This window comes from Lepisosteus platostomus, chromosome 3, assembly GCF_059453375.1.
Source record: "Lepisosteus platostomus isolate fLepPlt1 chromosome 3, fLepPlt1.hap1, whole genome shotgun sequence".
Taxonomy (NCBI): Eukaryota; Metazoa; Chordata; class Actinopteri; order Semionotiformes; family Lepisosteidae; genus Lepisosteus; species Lepisosteus platostomus.
The window spans coordinates 16,570,377-16,590,798 of NC_142613.1; the positions used below are offsets into that span (position 1 = coordinate 16,570,377).

The following is a 20,422-nucleotide window of genomic DNA, read 5'->3' on the forward strand; positions in this document are numbered from 1 at the left end:
CAATCACTAAATTGTTCACATAATCCTTTAAAGTCAGAGTTTGCAATGCAGTGTGTCAGTCTCATGCCACCAAGATAATGTCTAAAACAACAAAGCCTGTCCACTGCATAGTTTTCTAATTTGTCCTTCATGTGGATACCATATTGACTATGCTGCAATCTGTTTTCAAGTCACCATTATTTTCAAATTGTTTCTCATACTGTGCACAATTGAGAACAAGACAGCTTTTCAATTTCTCCTACATTTCAATTGATTATCAATAGCCTCTCTCAGTTTTAGGAATTTTACTCCATTATCCTATTTGGTACCTGGTTGACAGTCTTTTCTTTTGATTTAAATATCCCTGTACATTTTCACTAGAGGTATTAACATAACAAACAGGGAAATCAATTAAATGCTATCCTGTCTAAGTGGTTTTCTAGGCTGGTGAGATATTATCTTTGAAAGTGTTTTTTTTCATACTGAAGATTTTAAAGATGTTTTAGTAGAAACTTTCATGCATTTATTTGATGAAGAACCTTATTTTTTATTCAATACACCATTTTGGTGTATTCATCAGAGGGGAAATCACTTTTCAACATCCCTTGGGGCAAAACATTTAAAACTGCCTGTTAAATGTAGGAATGCATTCATATAATTGATGTATTTAAAGGTGATTTACACTAGACATTTCTTACACAGTTTCTACAATGTCTTGTCGCTGACAGGAATTCCCAATGAAAACCAAAATGACTAGAATTTGTAACCAAACTTGTTATGGATTACAAGCAGAGAACATTAAATTTAATTCTGCAACAGCTATTTGTACATTTTTTGTGTGATTAACTGCTTAACAGTATTTGATCACATCGGTTTTGTAATATCTTAATTTTAAAACACTACATAATAAATTAAAGTGACAATGTGTCAGAATAGGATGTGTGTTGGTTATTTTAACAATTCACATTTAAGTATACAGCTGAAATAGTTTACACTAGAGTTTATCAAATACAGTATAGGTTATTTTAATAACTGAATTGTCTAATTAATAAAACAAAATATTTTCCACATACTAAACAGTTTAGAAGTTAAAGAAAATAAAGCTATTTTTCAGGAGACAAAGGCAACTAATAAAGCTCTAAATGAGGAAATATCTGAGGTTTGAAATAATCAATTAAAATCTCCATGGGATGAAAATTAGCAAATATACAGGAGGACCAGTCTACAGAACCAGGGTTGGAGCTACTTGTCTTACAATATTCAAAACAAATACCGTATTTAATAAGAAGAAGTATTTTCTATTAAAAGTTAGCAATGAGCAATACACAGAGTTGACGTTGGCCATTGTAATAGTAAACTCATAGGACCTCCATGGGATTACAAAATCCCATTTTTTTTAGAACAGCACAAAACATGTGGACCACAGGCAGAATGACAATGTAATTAGAATGTCCCATAAGGTTTACAATTAAGGGACAAACACTTACTATGGAAAGTGAAAGACTTCATAAACATCCCTTAACTAATTCTGGGAAGACCATTGACTAAAGCAGTGGTGCAGGTGGAATGGAGTGATGCAAGTTATCTCTCCAGAGGCTGAACCTCCTGAAGTGAAAGCAGTAGAGCCCCCCCATGATAGCAGAGTGACAGCACTCCATTTCTCCTTTGCTGTCTTCTGTCTCCTTGGTGGGCAGTTACAGTTGTAAATAAATTAAAATGAGAAGTGGCTCGAGAGACAGAACATAAGAAATAGCCGCTTCCACCCGCCGACTTTAGATAACGCAGGTTTGAGGTTGCTCCGAGGCCTGCGCAGACATCAGTTTTGTGTGTAGCCTGTGACAGTATCTCAGGGAGCCGGCCTGGACTAGATTTATTGGTACCTCCAACCTAGCCATTTCTGTAGAGAATGGCCAGGCTTTTTTGCCTAATGATGCTACATTCATCCTGTAGATGATGTAGAGTGTGCCGGGGAGGATGAACGGCTGGGCTCAGATCACTCTTTATTTGGCAGTGAGTGCTCTGTTCACAGGAACCCTCCACTGTGGCCATTAATATTATATATAGATACCCTTGTCATGGATTTACATTTGGTGATCCAAAATCCAGAATGCAGGGAGGGGGGCTGGGAGGCACAGGGGGCACTGATTTATTGCATGGAAAGATGAAGACAAAAAAACATAATCTTAGATACATCATGGTGGTCGTGCTCCATGTACACATTGTTCAGTTTTTTATGTTTTGATTAGTTTATCTTGAGGTGCTCCCCAGTATCAACTTCCTTTTATTCTCCTTTAACGTGGAACCACCTATTATTAACACGTGATTCTTTAGGACAACTGCCAAGAGTTCCCCATAAATATCTTTTCACTCACCTGTTTTTTTATACTTTTATTATTTTACTGCATTTATGCTTTAATTATTTTACTCATAAAGACAAGGCAACTGTTTGTTAATGTGTTGAAATGTACAGTATGCAGAACAATAAAACTAAACTGTTGCCACATTTCCAATGTTTGACGCAAACAAAAATATGAGGTCATCAAAAAATTGAAAATAATTAACCCATCTTCTTTTAAATCACCTTTTAATTGTTTCCAGGTATACTGCAATTAACAAGGACATTTACACATTAGGTGTAATCTCATCATCAACGTAATGCTTTTCATAAACTATGTGTAGTTAACACATCTGACACACACCCTTTTAGAACTCCTTGTGTTTCCAAATTATATTTTATTTTTTATGTTTTGCCTGTACCATGCACAATGGAAATTGAATCGATGAAACAGTTCAATATCAGCATCTGTCATCATTAATCTCTAAGCATTACTTGGTGGATATTTCTATTTTATTTGTTATTCCTTTTTTAAAATAATGACTGATTTAATTTCTTAAATAACTGTATATTGTGGTAATTATGAATACAAATTATTTTTAATTCTAATTATTTATCACAGACCTTTATCATGAACAAAAAATGTCAGTTCCTGGTTATTTAAATATATAACGAATAAGCTGATATCACAAACTATATCTTCAAGACTTTTATTTCCAGATATTTACTTCAAGAGTTTTCATCTAACAAATGTTTTGTACAGCAAAAAGTGACCTGCAATACATTTTGGACTTGTATCAGTTGAAGAGTTCCCAGTTTAGTAACGTGACTCCATTAAACCAATAATAAAGAAAATCTTTGATTGATTTAGAAAAAAATACAAAGCAAAACAATTCAACCGAAGTGGTAGAAGAAGTCTGTCTCATGAGGAGGAGGTGTTAAGTAAGGATTATTTATCTTGGTCTATATGATAAAATATAAAGATGCAATGTTAATAATCTGTTAGAAATATCAGCTGCAATGTCTTGAGCTACAACAGGTATATGTCAACTAATGGTTAATGCACTTTGCAAAGCATTACCAAAACAGCAGCTTATCTCTTTCTTTTTCAAAGTTTCCCCCAGCTCTAGGTGGTGACTTGCAGTTCACAGGCTGGTTGACAGGATACCAACAATCACTGGAGCAGGATCAGCAGAGTATCCTGCTCAAGAAAGGATAAATTCAGTGCTGGGCAGGAAAGAAGACAGTAATGACCAGGTGCAGAGTCCAGGGACTAACTGCCAGATCACCCCTAGCCTCTGCCCCGGACAGTCTGACAGTCCTGGCTCCTTGTTTACCAGTGTGAGAGCTGGAAAACCATTTCTTCTGGCAACAGCGATGGTGGCTTATAATTCCAGCTAGGCAGCTGGAACAACCATACACTGCCATTGTGAAAGGCTGCTATTTTTCCCCACTGTGGGTTATTAGTTTCCTGGCTAGAAGCTGAAAGGGATTTTTCAGCAACAATTCAGGTCTGTTTATTTTTTCTTCAGCAACCTGTGGAGATGCCCCATTTTTGTTACAGCACAAGGATGTTTATTTGTACTAGTGTATTACTGGAAGAGCCCTCTAATTAACTACTTTAAATTAACATTTAATAAAAACTTTACTTTAACTTGAAATCTTGTGCTCAGGAGCTACCTAGAACCTTTTGCCTCCATTGTGGGCTGCCCTGCATGGCATTGCATTATACAGTTCATTTGTTTAAATCCTTTGTGAAAGCCACGCGGGATGTACAAAAATGCTCAAGAAGAAATTGCATTTAAAAAAGAATATGGAATGTCTCTACTTTTGTTCCATTTTTGTCATTATTGCTGATGACCACAATAAAGATCAATGCAGAAAAATAATACTGACAGCTGTTTCTATCTTTACAGGGCCTCTTAAATTCCCAGTGATGTGCTATACAGAAGAAATGATGACAGGAAATCAATAGGCTTTGTAAGTAATGAAGTAATAAGTCTCTGTAATTTTTCCAAGAAATCATGTTCAGCTAGGCTGCATCCCTAGAGCAAAACCCATTTAAACTAAACACTTAATTTTTCTTGATTTGCTAACAGTTTTTCTTCCTTTCTTCGGAGATTATTTAAAAACAAATACCAATACATAAAAAGTTTGCAACTGACAAACCAAGATGCATGTCAGAGATCATTTTCCAGTATTTCAGTAAGTTGTGTTGAAGTAGACAAGCTGTCATTTGTCATTATTGGAAAGTTCAGTGGAATTTAATAATTTGCTTCTTTATCTTGAACTTGCAAAACAGATTGAACCAAAGGCAAATTTATAAACAATTTTGGCTTGTATGCCATATGTCTTAATGATGCTTGTTTTTGAGTTCATGAAGTGTATATCAAGCAATCTATCTAATGTGTAATGGTAAAAGAACCTTCACAACCTGTTTACACCACTGAGTTGAAAGTGAAACAAGTGCAAACTATATACAGTATGAGTGCATTGGATGGGAGACCTTCTGGGAAAAACTAAGGTTGCTGCTGGAAGAGGTGTTAGTGGGGCCAGCAGGGGGCACTCACCCTGCGGTCCATGTGGGTCCTAATGCCCCAGTATAGTGATGGGGACACTATACTGTAAACAGGCGCCGTCCTTCGGATGAGACGTAAAACCGAGGTCCTGACTCTCTGTGGTCATTAAAAATCCCAGGGCGCTTCTCGAAAAGAGTAGGGGTGTAACCCCGGTGTCCTGGCCAAATTTCCAATTGCCCCTTACCAATCATGGCTTCCTAATAATCCCCCTCTATGAATTGGCTACATTACTCTACTCTCCTCCCCACTGATAGCTGATGTGTGGTGAGCGTTCTGGCGCACTATGGCTGCCGTCGCATCATCCAGGTGGATGCTGCACATTGGTGGTGGTGGAGGGGAGTCCCCATTACCTGTAAAGCGCTTTGAGTGGAGTGTCCAGAAAAGCGCTATATAAGTGTAAGCAATTATTATTTAAAACTGAAACAGGAGGAACTTATTTACCCAGAGGATTGTGGGACTATGGAACAAGTTACTCAGTCATGTTGTTGAAGCCAATAACCTAGCTTTTTTCAAGAAATGGCTGGATGAAATCCTTGGATCAACCACTAACTACCAAACCAGATAGATGGGCCTAATGACCTCCTTTCATTTGTAACCTTTCCAATGATCTTATTTTGTAAAGGATTTCTTAAGGAAGAAGAAAATGACCATTTCCTAGATAATTTTTAAGCCGCCTGAAGTTTGCTAATGTTTCCATATATAACAAAGTGAAACCACAATAAAATACTCATTTTGAAATTACATTAATACTTTAATGCAAGTAAAAAGTATCCTTGGTTTTCATATTGGTGTGCTGTTACAGAATCTTTTACAAAGTCGAGCCTAAGAAAACAGAGACAACTGCAGTTGTAAGGTACAAAGCTAATGCTTTTTATTTACGGTGCAGGATATTTTGATATGAGCAGATATTCGATGTTAGCACGCAACTAAGCTTACTAGTTAATCAAAGAAATCACAGTTACTCACAGTTCCATTTACAGTACTTGGTCAGTCACTCCTTCTCCCTCTATTGAAGGCATACACAAAGAATTTGCTTCCTGCAAATTTTAAATCTATCACCTGACCACCTGGTCAGGTGACTGAGGGCAGTAGCTCCTTCCCACGGCTTTCTGGGTAATGTGATCCAGACAAGGGCTGTGATCGTGTCTGAACCCACTGTACCAGCTCAGTCCATTATCAGGGTAGTGGATAGTCACAGAGAGTAAATTGAAGAAGGTAAAATGAATCACATTATGTCTGTTATGATAATTTCTCAATTAAGTATACGTTTCTTAGTTCAAGACAAACTATTTTAGAACACCAAATTCTTCTCTGTTTTACTGTAGAAAACAATAAAAAAATAGAAACATAAAAAACACTAAAATGGAAGAAGTCAATATAAGCCAATTCACTCATTTAGTTGTTAGTTGTGTATTTATTTGTGAATCTTGTCAAATCAGGAAATTTTTTTAACTAATAGAACCGGACAGTTTGTTTAAAACACACATACAGTAATTCTGTGTCCAAAATGCTTTCTGTTTGCTATATGCACACCTATTTAAATTCTACTTGTGTCATCATGTGCTTCATTACTGCTTCTGAAGTAAATCTCTTTGGGTACACTTTGACAGTACCTTTCACAATTTTAATTTCTTGGATCAAGTCTCCTCTGATCAGGACTTAAGAAGTTCAGTGCCATTAACTTGTCTGTTTCAGACACTCCTTTAAGACCAGGAATTAACCTTGTTGCACTTATTTGAAGTGAATCCAGAACAGCAAAGGCATTTCTCTAATGTGCTGACCAAACAATATTAAGTGCTGTAAAATAGGTTTTATCAAAGAATTCAATATATTAGTATAATTTTACTTAATTTTAAGTTCTACTTTACTTTACGCATCATGTCTTTTAAGATTATTTTGTCAACGAATTGTACTAATCTTGTGACTGTGTAAAATATTTTACTGAACCGCTTAATGCAATATCTTTTAAAAAATATATCTGATTTTTGTAAAACATAATCTAATGTTTAAATGATGAGTGTATATGAGGTGAAAAAGATAATTGATATTAAACCTTTAATGGTTATTAAAACCTAACACTAATCTGTATTAGTTTTAGCTCTTTTATTACTGCATGTGAACACCATTTACAAGTCCAAAATTTGGCCAAATACAGGCATAAAGGTATATTGTGATACTCTGTATCACAGATTAAATTAGAAATATGGAGATCTATGTACATTATATAACCACATATGATATTTATACTGTATATAGGTGAGGTCCTATGAGGTTTATTTAAAAGATTTAGTAAAAACTAACCCAGAATTTGTACTCCATTAATGTAGCCATTTAAAATGCAACTATTCTAATATTTAAAGTTAAACTTTAACTGTTATTGGCCCTAACCCTAGTATGGCATTAAACATTAGCTCCTTCATTACTGCAGGTGAATAACATGTACAGTACACTCCATAACAGGCCTAAAATTGATATTACAGCATAGCTTCAGACTGCACATCACAGGTAAAAATACAAATATAATTAATTTAACCATTTTTAATTTGTCAATTCATTGCTAAGAATAATTATTGTAGTTTTTTCCCGATTACGCAGTATGCCAAAGCCAAGTTAGGATTAGGGTAAGAGTTTCACTTTAGCCCACATATTTTTTATATTAATAATATAACATACAGTATGTATTTGTAAGGGTTAGAAAAAGTGGAGTAGTTAATTTTGATAGCATGATAGCAAAGTACAGTATATTGCATTTGGCCTTGCATTAGGTGAAATCTAGCAGATACTGTACCACCTAACAAATTACGTTAATCTCTCTAGATTTGGATATTCATAGTGCAACAATAATAACAATATTTGACTTAAAAATTATACGTATTCTAACCCTAACCCTAGCTTGGCATTAGACAATACTTTCATTACTTCATATTAATACCATGTAAACCTTCCAAAACAGATCTAAAATGGACACAACAGGATGGTGTGACTGCATATCACAAGTAAAAATAAATGTGATATAAATTAACATTGCTTAATCTGTTGGCTCATTGCAATAGGTTATTAATGCTGTTATGAGGTTACTTTCATAGAATTCTGTAATCCTGAACTAGGGTCAGGGATACAATATCCCTTCATATAAGATTGTTTTTATTAGTATAGCTATGATATTGAAATAATTAGAAAAAAATACATGTTACATCTTTGTCTTCTATTTAATTTTAGATAAAGATTGATATTACATAGGGCCATGTAATTTGTGGAACCTAAGCAGAGCCCACTAAAAAGACTGAAGTAATAACAAATCCAGCAATCCAAATCTCTTAGTTATGCATCAGGAACAGTTAGAAAATGCAGAGAAGTGATATCTTCAAGAACTGACATCTCACATCTCACATTAAATTTAATTTCTGCAAAATGATGGTGATTTATATTGCAGTAGACCTTACATTAGATCTATCCTTTTGGAGTACCAGATTTAAGCAAAACCAGATCTAGCATTCCAAATCTCTGATATCTGACAGCAAAATATTTACTGTTCTTCTATCCCGAAACCTAGCTTGGTATTATACTTCAGCCCTTTCATATTTTAATGTGAATGCCATATACACTTTTAGTCCAATACTGGCCTAAAATGGACATAAGAGTGTCCTATCAGAATACATACCAAAATACATACTATAATTATGATAGAAATTGTAATTGTAATGGGTTGTTACAGCAGTTATGGGGTTACTTTTATTGTGTTCTCTAAGCCAAAGTCAGAGTTAGGGTTAGAAATTCCCTTAAACCTACATGTTTCTTAACATTATAGCAATGTTTTGGAAAGAACTAAAAGAGAGGAGTAATATCTTTGCAATACATTTCAATTTAATTTTGGACAATTAAAATTCAGTGTAGTAAAGGAGCCCCTAAGATCAATTATATTATATGCTGGTGTAGAGAACTTAATACAAATGGTGACAACATAGGCACACATTGTAGAATGTAGATGTACAGTACCTAACAAGGTAGCCCCAGCTTGCTAGTTCATATTAAGATTGATTTGATGAAGAGCGTGAAACAATGTTCATTAAAATTATCAGCTAGTGTGAATATTTTATTCTCAAAAGCGGAGAAGAGAAATGGAAATGATCTGTAAGGAGTTTTGATTATGAAAAGTGGGAGAGAGAGTTGAAGAGCTGAATCACCATATCTTCTTGAATTTGGAAAATCTTCCACTGGGTATCAATTTGTAATTTTAGTGTGCAATTTTGGAGACAATTATGGGTTCAAGATCTAAATGGGGTTTTTAAACAGAAGTATGGGAGGAGGACAAAAAGTAATCTTGTATTTATGCTCACTTCAGTATATATTATTTGCTTGTTGTCCACTTGTTTGAGTGCGTCATGCTCTGAAATTACTAGACCTTATCTTTGTTACCATCTATTCACATTCACTGGCCTTACTAGCATGGCAAGACATGGTAATCCAACCATTGTTCTCCTCCTGCAAGCCAGGACAGGAATGGCTTTTTGGGTTACCTCAAGCAAGCAAGATCAACCTCTGCAAGGTAAGCAACTGACTCTCTGCACCTGCTGTGATATCTGCTTTCTTCTTCAAGTTCACCTGATATCATCAACACCCCCTAGAACAACACTCTCCCCCCCCTTCTCTCTATTTATGGTGAGGGTCCAAACCACAGTTCCTACGGCCCCAGAATATCCTAGTTGTTTTGGTGTTCCTGTAAGTGTCTTAAGTTTTGGATGCCTAATCCAAACTGAAGTATACAGTACAAGTACACTGTCAGTCTACATTGTATCAGAGCCTCTTGTTCACAGCCCTCACCATCTGTAGTGCCCACACCCTGGTTGCATTACAGGCATCAACTGGTGCAGTAACTGCCTTTGACTCTCTCCTCTCTCCACATTCCCTTCCTGCCTATCAAACCATGTGTGTCCTCAGAAATAGCACTTTAGCATATATTTTGTCATTTGGATCATCACATAAAGAACATTGCTGTAGCTGATATTTTTCCTTCTTTTGCAGGATCTGCATGGAAACTGTCCTCATTCATTACATTGTAGCAAACGTCAATAAGTAGTAACTCACTACTGGTTCCTATTCTGCTTTCACATCAGTGCACATGAACAGTACACATTACAGGTTGGTACAGCATTTTCTGCAAAAGACAATAGAATTCCAGTCACAACTTATCCAGGGTTTGAGTAGACGAATTGTCTATATCTATTGTCTATATCAAATGCGGCTTTCATTCTCTTCGTATTAGGGTGTTCATTCTCCCATCTGTGTTCCTCTGAAACGGTATCCAAACGAACCTGGAGCTCATGCACCAATAGTGGTGGTTTTGGGGTTCCTTTAATCCCTTTTGGGTTTTGGCAGCCTTGATCTGCCTGACAGGCCTGTCATTTAAGGTAACGCAAAATGCTAAAATATTAAATATGATTTTTCTTTATTTCTTGTCTTGTCTTGTTAATTAGAATTTGACTTTCTCATCCTAGCGTTAATCCCGCATCAGCAGGGTCCGCTTGTCGGCACGCCCGTCTCCATTTGGTGGTTTGAACCATTAAATGCGACCGAGAATACTCCAACCGTCGCTCCGCCTGCCATCAGAGGAGGGGGGGAGAACAAAGTAATGTAGCCAATTCGGATTATTAGGAGGCATGGGAAATTTGGCCAGGACCACCCCTACTCTTTTCAAGAAAAACCCTGGGATTTTTAATGATCACAGAGAGTCAGGACCTCGGTTTTACGTCTCATCCGAAAGACGGCGTTCGTTTACAGTATAGTGTCCACGTCACTATACTGGGGCATTAGGATCTTTTTCAAAGGAGGTCTCCCATCCAGGTACTGACCAGGCTCACACCTGCTTAGCTTCAGTGGGCTGCCAATTGTAAGTTAGAGGGTGACATGTCTGCTGGTGTATTAATTAGAATTTGACTGAACTATTGAAATTAGGTTGTTAAACAGATGTTTAGGAGGTTAACTTGTAATCTCACACTTCCACTCTTTTAGACATAAATTGTCACCTACTGTACACGCCTTTATACACATCTTTACTAGCAACCCTCTCTCCACCCCATCTTGACCCTAACAGCACCCACTTGCAATGTTAATTGTGGTATTCCTTTGTTATTTCTTCATGTTAATTAACAAAAACTACTAAAATGCGACACTGGCATAAGGTAAATCCTATAGTCTAATATGAAGAGACCTTCAAGTTCTTCAGGTGGAAGCTAAAATACATGAATGTCAGATTAAATCAAACACACAGTGAATGTTGCAAAAATAAAGAAATACAATGTCTTTTTTTCCTTTCCATATGAATACTGAAACTCTAGTGTGGAATCCCAGGGAGAAAAGGGAATCATAGACTAATAAAACTATAAATAAATAAAACGTGCGCTTATGATCAAGTCTGAATTAAGTATTTAAAAATGTGAAATCTGTTTTTTCTCCATTGCAAAATGAAATGGCAATAATGCCAACTTAAACAATTGTGTATACTGATAGAATACTGATATCATTAAAACAGTTAACAAATGAGCTAATTGATTAGAAGACATTGTTTATAACAATATATCATCACCATAGAGCAATATTCAATGTTGAATTTTGTTCACACATTAGGAGTAGAAATTCATGCAGATGCAGATCAAAAGGCAATCAACATTGGTGAAAGTGACTTATTGCCTAGAACTACCACTGCTGAATGTTTGGCATCTAAAATTTTTAACCATTTTAATAAAGCTTTAATATAGAATGTCACAGCAAATTCTATTGCCAACTGAGCAACTTTCTTCGAATGCTCTCAGTGTCAGTCTCAACTGTCTCAGTTGGCTGGTGATCAAGATGTGTACCTTGGAAACAGATTAAAAGAGAAAATAAGTGCAGGCTTTCACATGAGACTGTGAGAGTGAACACTGCACTGCCTAATTTTGATTAGACTTCCCTTAAAATAGGGAAAGAACAGAAGAGACTCGATTGTTTCAATTGTCTAGTTGTGAAATCATGCTAATCTGATGGTTACAGTTAGGCCAGATATAAGGGCTTTGTTCTTTTTGGTTAGTGGGGAAAGCATATTTTTATTTCCCTTATTGTTAAGGGTTAGAAAAGAGAAGCACATCATATGCTTTTATTTTACTACAACAATTAGTCTAAAAGCAACTCCATAAAGACATTGACATATAAATATTATGAAACTACTGTTGTCTGAAAAACAATTTAATGTGTTTTATGTTCTAATATGTACAGTAATATACAGCATATATAAATATATAATAGTAGGATTAGTTATTCTACACTTGCAACATTTTACAGCCAGAATGAAAATTTAAACTTAGCTTTTTAAATACAAATTCTATTTCATTTAGCTTTGCATTCAGTGGTACTAAATGTAATTTGAAGTTTTAGACGCTAAAATGCTACATGTACAGTAAGGTTATAGCCTGGTCCATGTGCAACTGTAGGATGCTATATTCTGAAAAGCAGAATGGTAACACAGGGTGTTTCCTTTGTTCCAGCAGAGGTGAAGTTGATATTGTGTTAGCCTGAAAAGGTCAGATTTTTAGATGAACTTATCACGTCCAAATTTTGATAGGCTTAGAGTTAAGGGACAGTCAGACTTCATTGATATGGATTGATTGCTCTTGTGTCCCCATCTTCTTTACTTACACCAATTGGAATTCATATCAAAATCTGAAATTCACCTTGAGAAGTATTTCTTAAACATAATTTAATGTAAAATGGTGGGTGCGTATGAGGTGAAAAATCGATGGTGTTTTTTTTTTAAAGATTGCTAAATACTTATGTGTCCTATATTTAGACCTGTTTCACACTTGTGGGAAGACAATATCATTCTTCAAAGAGTCCTTATTTATTGATTGTTTTTCTAAATAGCTTTCAATGCAGGACTCTACTGGTCCTTGCTAAGTAAGATGTTTATGAATAAACAAATATACTGCATTTATTAATGGAATCAAGATGAAGGAATGGCAAACCTATAAGGGATTAGGCCTTCACTCTTGCCCAAAGAAGTCACCTTGTGTTGTATCTATACACCATGGATTTGGTTTTTGATGCTTTCCAGACATTCCAGATTAATAAACTCAAAGCCTTTGGCCATACTTATAATAGATTATAACTGGGAAATAAATGTTACAATAACCAAAATGCAGTGTGTCAACAGCTCTTTATAAACAAAACTTGATTTATACAGTACATACTGTACACTGTATGTACAGTATACCTCAAACTTACTCTTATGTTTTGAATTATGGATTTATTTGTTTTCAGTTTATGGCTACCTGATAATGAGAAAACTATGTTTTGGAATATTTAGAGTGAAAGCTAAAACAAAGAGCCTCCCATTCAGGAAGTATTATATTATATAATGATCAGGAATTTGAGGAAGTTCTAAAATGTAGTTACTGCATAAATGTATACTTGTACATGGGATCACAAAATTTGTGCTTAAAAAAGTAAAAAGGAACAAAAGATCTTGTATATTTAAAGCAGTATTCTTTTGATTAGAACAATAGAATAGTGGTGTTTCAGAAAATGTGCTTTTACTTAGATTATTTTAGCTACCTCTCAGTACAGAACAGTGGTCTCAGATATTGTATTTTCATCTAAAGTTAGATTTCTTTGGATCTTCTTCACACTTCTGACTCGTTTTAAATGCCAAATTCAGTTAAATGTTCCCAGAGTTTTAGGAGTGAAAAAACTGACCTGGCAGCCTCTTTGTGTTTCAATCAACCAATTAAATAATCAGCAGTGTTGCATTGTGCAGTCTGACAATCAGCTCTCCCAATTAAACCCCGTCTGTGCTTCAGAAAGCATTCAGTGGAGCCCATTAAAGAGTGCTTTCATTTGAGAGGGCCTGGATGATCAAGAAAAATTATGCCCCTAATAACAGTGAAACGAAAGAAATTTGGACAAAATGACTCTCCGCATCACAGATTTTGTTTACTAGTGGGTAATTAATTCTCCACATATGTTGGGAACATCTGTCGCGGTGACCTGCCATCGTATCAGCGAAACGACTGCTGCGCTGCTTCTCCGCAGGTCATTAGCAGCACCACTCAAATTACTCTTCCCTTCCCCGTCTTGTCTAAAACAGCAACCAACTTTGTTATTTTTAAAGGTGCCACATCCCCTTTTTTTGATACACTGTGTTGCAGTGGAGCAGAAAACAAGAACAAGAATATTTTATTTCTATAATTGCATTCAAAAGGAGTAGTTACGTTCAAAAGGAAGCAAGGAAATTGGATTTTCCTGGGAATTAGAAATTCTCTGAGAGACGTGTACTGCAAGCTTTGCTAAAAGCAGTTTCCTGTTGTTGCCTGTGGAATGATCAACAGTTAGTAAAAACTGAAAATGTAGCAGTAGACATCGCATTAAGGTGTATTATTTTAACCATATATTTATAAATTGTTATTTTTTTTCTCCTAGTTTTTAAAGAAAAGTGAAATAAAGACAATCCTGAAAACACCCATTTTTAAAATAATCTGACACCTGAACTGTGAGCTGGACAATATGGATTCTTTCTTTGAGGGCAAAGTACGAGATGTGCTGACCCAAAACGCAAACGGTGAAGCTCTTCATGACTCCCTGACTTGTGTCAGGTCAATAAATCTATATATTGACAGAAAACAGAAGTCAGCATCTGTATTATTAAATAAATTCCTGCAGTTCTGGGTTAGACTAGATGAATAAGACAGGGGGGTAGATAATCTCTTCAGAGGAGAAGCCACAGTGACAGCAAGTAATGGCCAATTATACTAGATTTGTCTGTGAAAGCTTGCTATAAAGTGACAGGTGTAAGCCATTGAAAAGAAAAAATAAAATATTTTGAGATGGTAAGGTTCAATAACAACATTACCCATTGACCTCAAAATTTGCTGACCCCTACCCTTAGAACTATTTGAATTTAGCAGTTATGAAAGTTTTGAATTCTAGTACTTCAAAATGTTAAAGGCAGATCTGACAGGTAACAAATTAAGATAATTCAATATATATATATATTTTATTTCTGGTCTCTACTTTGACTTGTTAAGAAATGTTGTGTGTTGTGTTCTTTCCATCAAATAAATACTTGTTAACAAGAAAATATTATCTTTGTGTTCTGCTTTCTTCTATTTTTGTGCTGCCATACTAGTTATTATGACATAATTATATTTTGTATTCCAATATTTAAAATATTTTCAAAGACTAGTTGTCTTGCATTGTTAAATGCAAGCCTCAGAGGTTCTGGTATGAAAATAAGGTAATACAAATTAAAGGAACTGGATCTCAGACATATGTGAACATTTGACAAAGCCAATCCAGAGAATTCTCTATATGACCAACAATACAAGGCACCAAAGACACAAATGGAATTTAAAGTTCAGTAGCATTTAAATCAGAAAAAAAGAAGATACATCTCCAGAGAGATAGACAGTTGTGGAGGAGTGGATAAACTTTATAGCTGCATAACTGAAACTGAATCCTTTTAGACCTGACTTGAAGGGAGTCCTCGATTATTGGGATACTAGAATCCAATGAAGACAGGCTGAATGGTCTATCCATTGCTGTAACATTTATTATTTTATATGCTATTTAACATCACATGCATTCAACTATTAAACAAAGGCTTACAGATAAAGTAAGTGTTAACTGGTTTAGATTGTGTCTATCTTGTTATTGTTACAATGCAGCAGAGTACTGCAGGCAACAGTGGAGCAATAACAGGTTGAACCCCAGTTGATGAAACTCTGATGCTGCTGTGCATTGCAGGCAGCTTCAGAGGATTTTATGCTCAGACACAAGTGCTAAGATTCAAGGCTTTTCATAGACTTCCGGCATGGCTTGAGGGGCTTGAGACCAGCCAAAGGCACCATGAGGAGAGCACTGGCTGCCTGTGAAACCAGCAGAGAAAACTCCTGCAAGGTGGCCGTGGGCTGGTCAGGATGCCACTGGATCATTGAGAAGTGTTCTGGATATAATGTGGCTTCTGGGAGCAGATTCCTAGCAGGAGGTTTAAAGGGCAGAAGAAACTCAGAGGTCAGAGTCGGGTTGAGAGAGTTGTACACCCATAGGTAGCTCAATGATGGATCACTTCTTTGTGGCATCTTGGACATAAATAGAGGACCTGTGACGTTAATGATTAATTAGAAGATTGGGTGCCTGATTGGAAGGGAGAGGGATGGACCGAATGGCAATCCGACTGAGTCCTCTGACACACAGGAGAACTGTGATCACCTGTGGAACACCAGTTGAGGGCTACGAGCCACCAGCCCAAGTTTGTATGGGGTCTGCATTCCAATAAGTTCCACCTCCTCCATTTCATGACTGAATTCCTGAGGCAAGTGGTGGTCCCAGAAGGGGGTGGGGATTGATAACAATATCATTTCCTTCTGATCCCAATATCACCTTTGCCAGCATGGCCAGTTCCTGCTACTACGGAGGTATTTCTAATTTTTGTGAGGTTCTTACTACAGGAAGTTTTCAAAGGACTTTATGTATATTATTGCTCTTCTCCACCAGATTACTGTTAAAAGGGCTCTCTTTGAGTGGATGGGAGAAATTATAAAAACCTCAAAGGGGTGCTCTGTTCACTGTCTTGACATTACATGAATCTGTTTGAACCTTTTGGTATTTGATCTGGGTTTATGAGAGTTATATCAGTTGAACCACAGGAGAGGTCATTTCTATGCTGGCCTGAGAACAACATTTTTCTTAAACAAAGTGACCTGTTGACTTTGGTGAAGTCGACTAAGCACTAAATTTTGTTTGTATGGATTTCACTTCCTTCTGAGAACTTACCACTCCTGACTCCACTTGTTGCTGAGCTTCTGGGAGTCAGAAGGACTCGCTGAATCAAGGCTTTACAGGAATAAAACCATTCTTCACCATAGAAGATAGAGCAGAAACTAAGTACCTGAGTGTGGTTGTCTTATTGTAGTAGCACTTTTCTGAGAAAGAATATAGTCCCTTTAGCTGAAAGTACAGTAGCTGTATCAACTGCCACTTCATTCATCCATCCATCCATCCACTGCTTGAGGTCAGGGTTTGAACCCTGCAACATTAATGTGTTTGCTGGCTGAGTACTCTGATAGACCTTTTCTAAAGTTAAAGTTAATATTTTTGCCATAGTGGAGGGAGCTGGACTCCCAATTCCTTTAAATACAGGCAAGGGACTCGGAACATGTGGAGTAGGTTACTATTCCACTCCTTAATGGCTAGAAGCAATTGAGAAAGCCTTCTGGCAGTTAAGAGACCTAATTGTCTTGATGGGGCAGTGCTGCACACCATGCATGGCACAGGACACTTCAGACATGTGACATCCTTATGCAGCAGAAGAGTTCTGGTGGTCAGTCACAGAGAGAGAATGCGGATGTCCTGTGACTTTAAGCAAACAGCTACACTCCTGTGGCTGTGAAATATTTTACAAAGTAGCCTTTGTAAAGGTCTTCATGCTACCTGCACAGAATGCCCCTACTCTCGGGTTGTTTGTCGGCTTTGGGATGCAAGAAGTGCTTCCACAGTGACTAGTTGATGAATTTGGTCATTTGAGAGTTTTATAACACTTTGTACAGTATGTTAACTCCAGTGTCCTGAGTAAATAATATAGCTTTTCTAACATTCCCTGTTATTTAAATTGTTGTTTTTCACTTCTGTGCCTGATCTACTGTACAGTATATTGTGGCTACAGGTGCAAAATTGCTGGCTGCAATACCCAGGTAGGTGATGAATGGGTTCTATTTTAATAAAATGTTTTGTCTCTGGAATGAAAAATATAAGCAATATCTTATGTATTTCAACACAAATAAAAGTGATTATTTTTGTTACTGACTACAGTATATAAGGCAGTGTTGTGGCTGCCTAGACAAGACAGTAGCCATGGACAACATACAAACATTTGGTATAGTTTTTGACAGATTCGTCACAAATTTAGCCAATCTAGAGTTCTGAGAAATTATTTCCATTAACTTTATTTTTTAGATGTACTGTATTTCATGTCACCTGACAACAAGTTACTTGTCTTTACCATTCTTAATTCTACAGAATTCTTTTGAAGGACTGCTGGGTGATGGTTGTGAGTGGTAAATGGAAATGAAGTTATGACATTGACATAATTAATTGAACTACTGTACAGAAATCCAATAAGTCTACAATAAGTACTAATTATGTGTTGCTTGAGCTGATGCTCATTTTATTTTCTTTTAAGAATAACAGTAAGTAGTCGGTTTATACCACGTCCATCCTTCAAAATTACATGACTTTATCGAACAATGATTCAAAAGAAAATAAATTATATTCTAATGTGTTATGGCATATAGGGACAGAACTGCACAGCCCTACAGTACAAAATAATACAAGAAAGAAAAATACAAAATAACTGAATAAGGAGATCCTAGAGAGATTTTCCAAAAATACTCAGATCTTGAGTGGATAAGTTGAATAAGATACTGTATTTGTGTTTTATGACATATATTTGTACTTTGCAAAGAAACATAATAAATACAATTTAAACTGACATTTTCATTTACTTAATTGTTAATGTTTTTTTTTACTTAAGAACATACGTAGCCTTCATGTTTTGGGGTTATTTTTTTTTCAAAACTCGCTTAACGTTAATGTAATTAACCTTTAAAAAATTGCTAATAACAGGAAATTCCTGTTGAAGCGGTTGCATTTGACTGCAGCGCTGTCATGTTTTTAACACAAAAGATACTACTACGTCCAGTCTTAAAGGATATTGGGCTCGTTTTGAAGGAAGGACTAGTAGGGAATCTGCTGGGATTAATGTGCAGAATTGGGATTTCCTTCCAGTGCTGCTGGAGGAAGAATGAGGGGGCCTTAACTTCAGGGCCCTGGACACACAATTTTGAGCTGAGAAGGTTGCAAAGGGTTTGATTCCTTTTTCCTCAGAGGCACAAGGGATAATGTGGGACTGGCAAAGAAAGCATACTAGGTGGACTAGGTCAAGGTGAGCCGTCACAGATGATATGATCAGAGTACATGACAGCTGATGTGCAACCTTGTAGACAGGCAGTATCCAATAAAAGGCTCCATTCTTCTTTCTGTATTATTTCAGAAGATAAAGCTTGTGACAGCAAACAGAGAATAACTCTCTAACATTCTAACTATCCTGGAGACTTTGTTTGAAATATTTTTCATTAATGTATTCAAAGGAACCTAAAACATCACAACTCAAATAACTGGGCCTTGGGACTAACATTACTCTCAAATTGAATATAAAAAATGATTCAGATACTATAGATATAAAAGGGTTGAAAGATTTATTTTCATAATAACCAAATGGAAAACTAAAAATAAATTGCAGCACAAACAAGTGTAGGACATCAGTGTTAGATTAAGGGGAATGAAATATCAATGGGCTCTATACACAAACAATAGGAAAAGATCATTGTTTGATTTATTTAACACTGGACAGCACAAAAAGAGAAAAAAATAAATAAACACCAGAATCATCTTTAGAATGTTAAATAGAAAATAAAAGGTTCTTAGCAATAAGGAGAATGAAAGCAACAACAAACTTATATTTACAGAAGAATCTTGAGAAGGTCTTCAACTCACTGAACTAATACTGACTATTAAAACTACACTTTGAATAAAAAGCTATAAAAAATATGCCTGATCTGATCAACAATTCATACAACAATACACTGTTTACATCGTGGCTACATCAAGACAATGACAAAATAAGGAGTAAGGAATTAGTTTGCTGGTTACATTGAGTAAGCTGTTCAGAGTGAATTTAGAAGAGGTCAGTACATTCAGAGAAAACAGAAGAACATAGAGTAAGAAGGTCACAAATAAAAGCATGCTATCTGGACCATTTTGTTTATTTGGTTAATAGCAATTGACTGATCCCAGGCTCTCTCCCAGGTAATCTGTCATCAGCAACAGTGCTGGACAGCTTGTTCCAGAGAAACCAGGCTAAATATTAATGGAACCAACCTGGTTATAAGTGAATCAAATAAATAAGAATTACAAATGGAAAGAAAAGAACTGAATGGAATTATCTAAAAAGAGCAACAGAAAATTAATTTATAAAAGGCAAAAATTATGTTTAAAGAGGTCACCAGTTATGTTGAGCTGGGACAGTTAAAGTTTGATTTTCAAAAGCTTCAAACTAAGGACTAGGTCCAGAAGTACAGTAGTTACTAAACCAAATCAAAATAAACATATTTAGGTTCCTTAATCAAGATGGGAAAACCCTAAAAATGTTAGCATTATTAGAGAAGTGAAGAAACTAAGATGGCAGTAGGCTGGACATATTGTACAGCTGGAAGGTTAGATTAAAAAAGAGACAATGAAATTCTTAAATGGTTTCCAGATCCAGTCTCTAGACATGAGAAGTTCAACAGGGAAAACGCACTGAAGAAGGACATATAATTTTGTGGGAGAGAAATATATATGTACAATAGAAGGTTTTTTATCCATGGGATAGTAGGTTGAAAAGGGGTGATGATATATGATACATTGTACAATTCAAACCTTTAGAAACAATGCAGGGAAAACCATG

General features: G+C 36.0%; 1 protein-coding gene across 1 annotated transcript in view; it reads right to left on the reverse strand.

Moving 5' to 3' along the window:
- LOC148674544 (uncharacterized) overlaps nt 1–5,945 on the reverse strand; it is a 47,528-nt gene extending 41,583 nt beyond the window's left edge. Inside the window, exon 1 of the mRNA XM_088624760.1 lies at nt 5,860–5,945. The gene's annotated coding sequence lies outside the window, so the exon portion shown is untranslated. The remainder of the gene's footprint in view (nt 1–5,859) is intronic.
- Nucleotides 5,946–20,422: the final 14,477 nt, after the last annotated feature.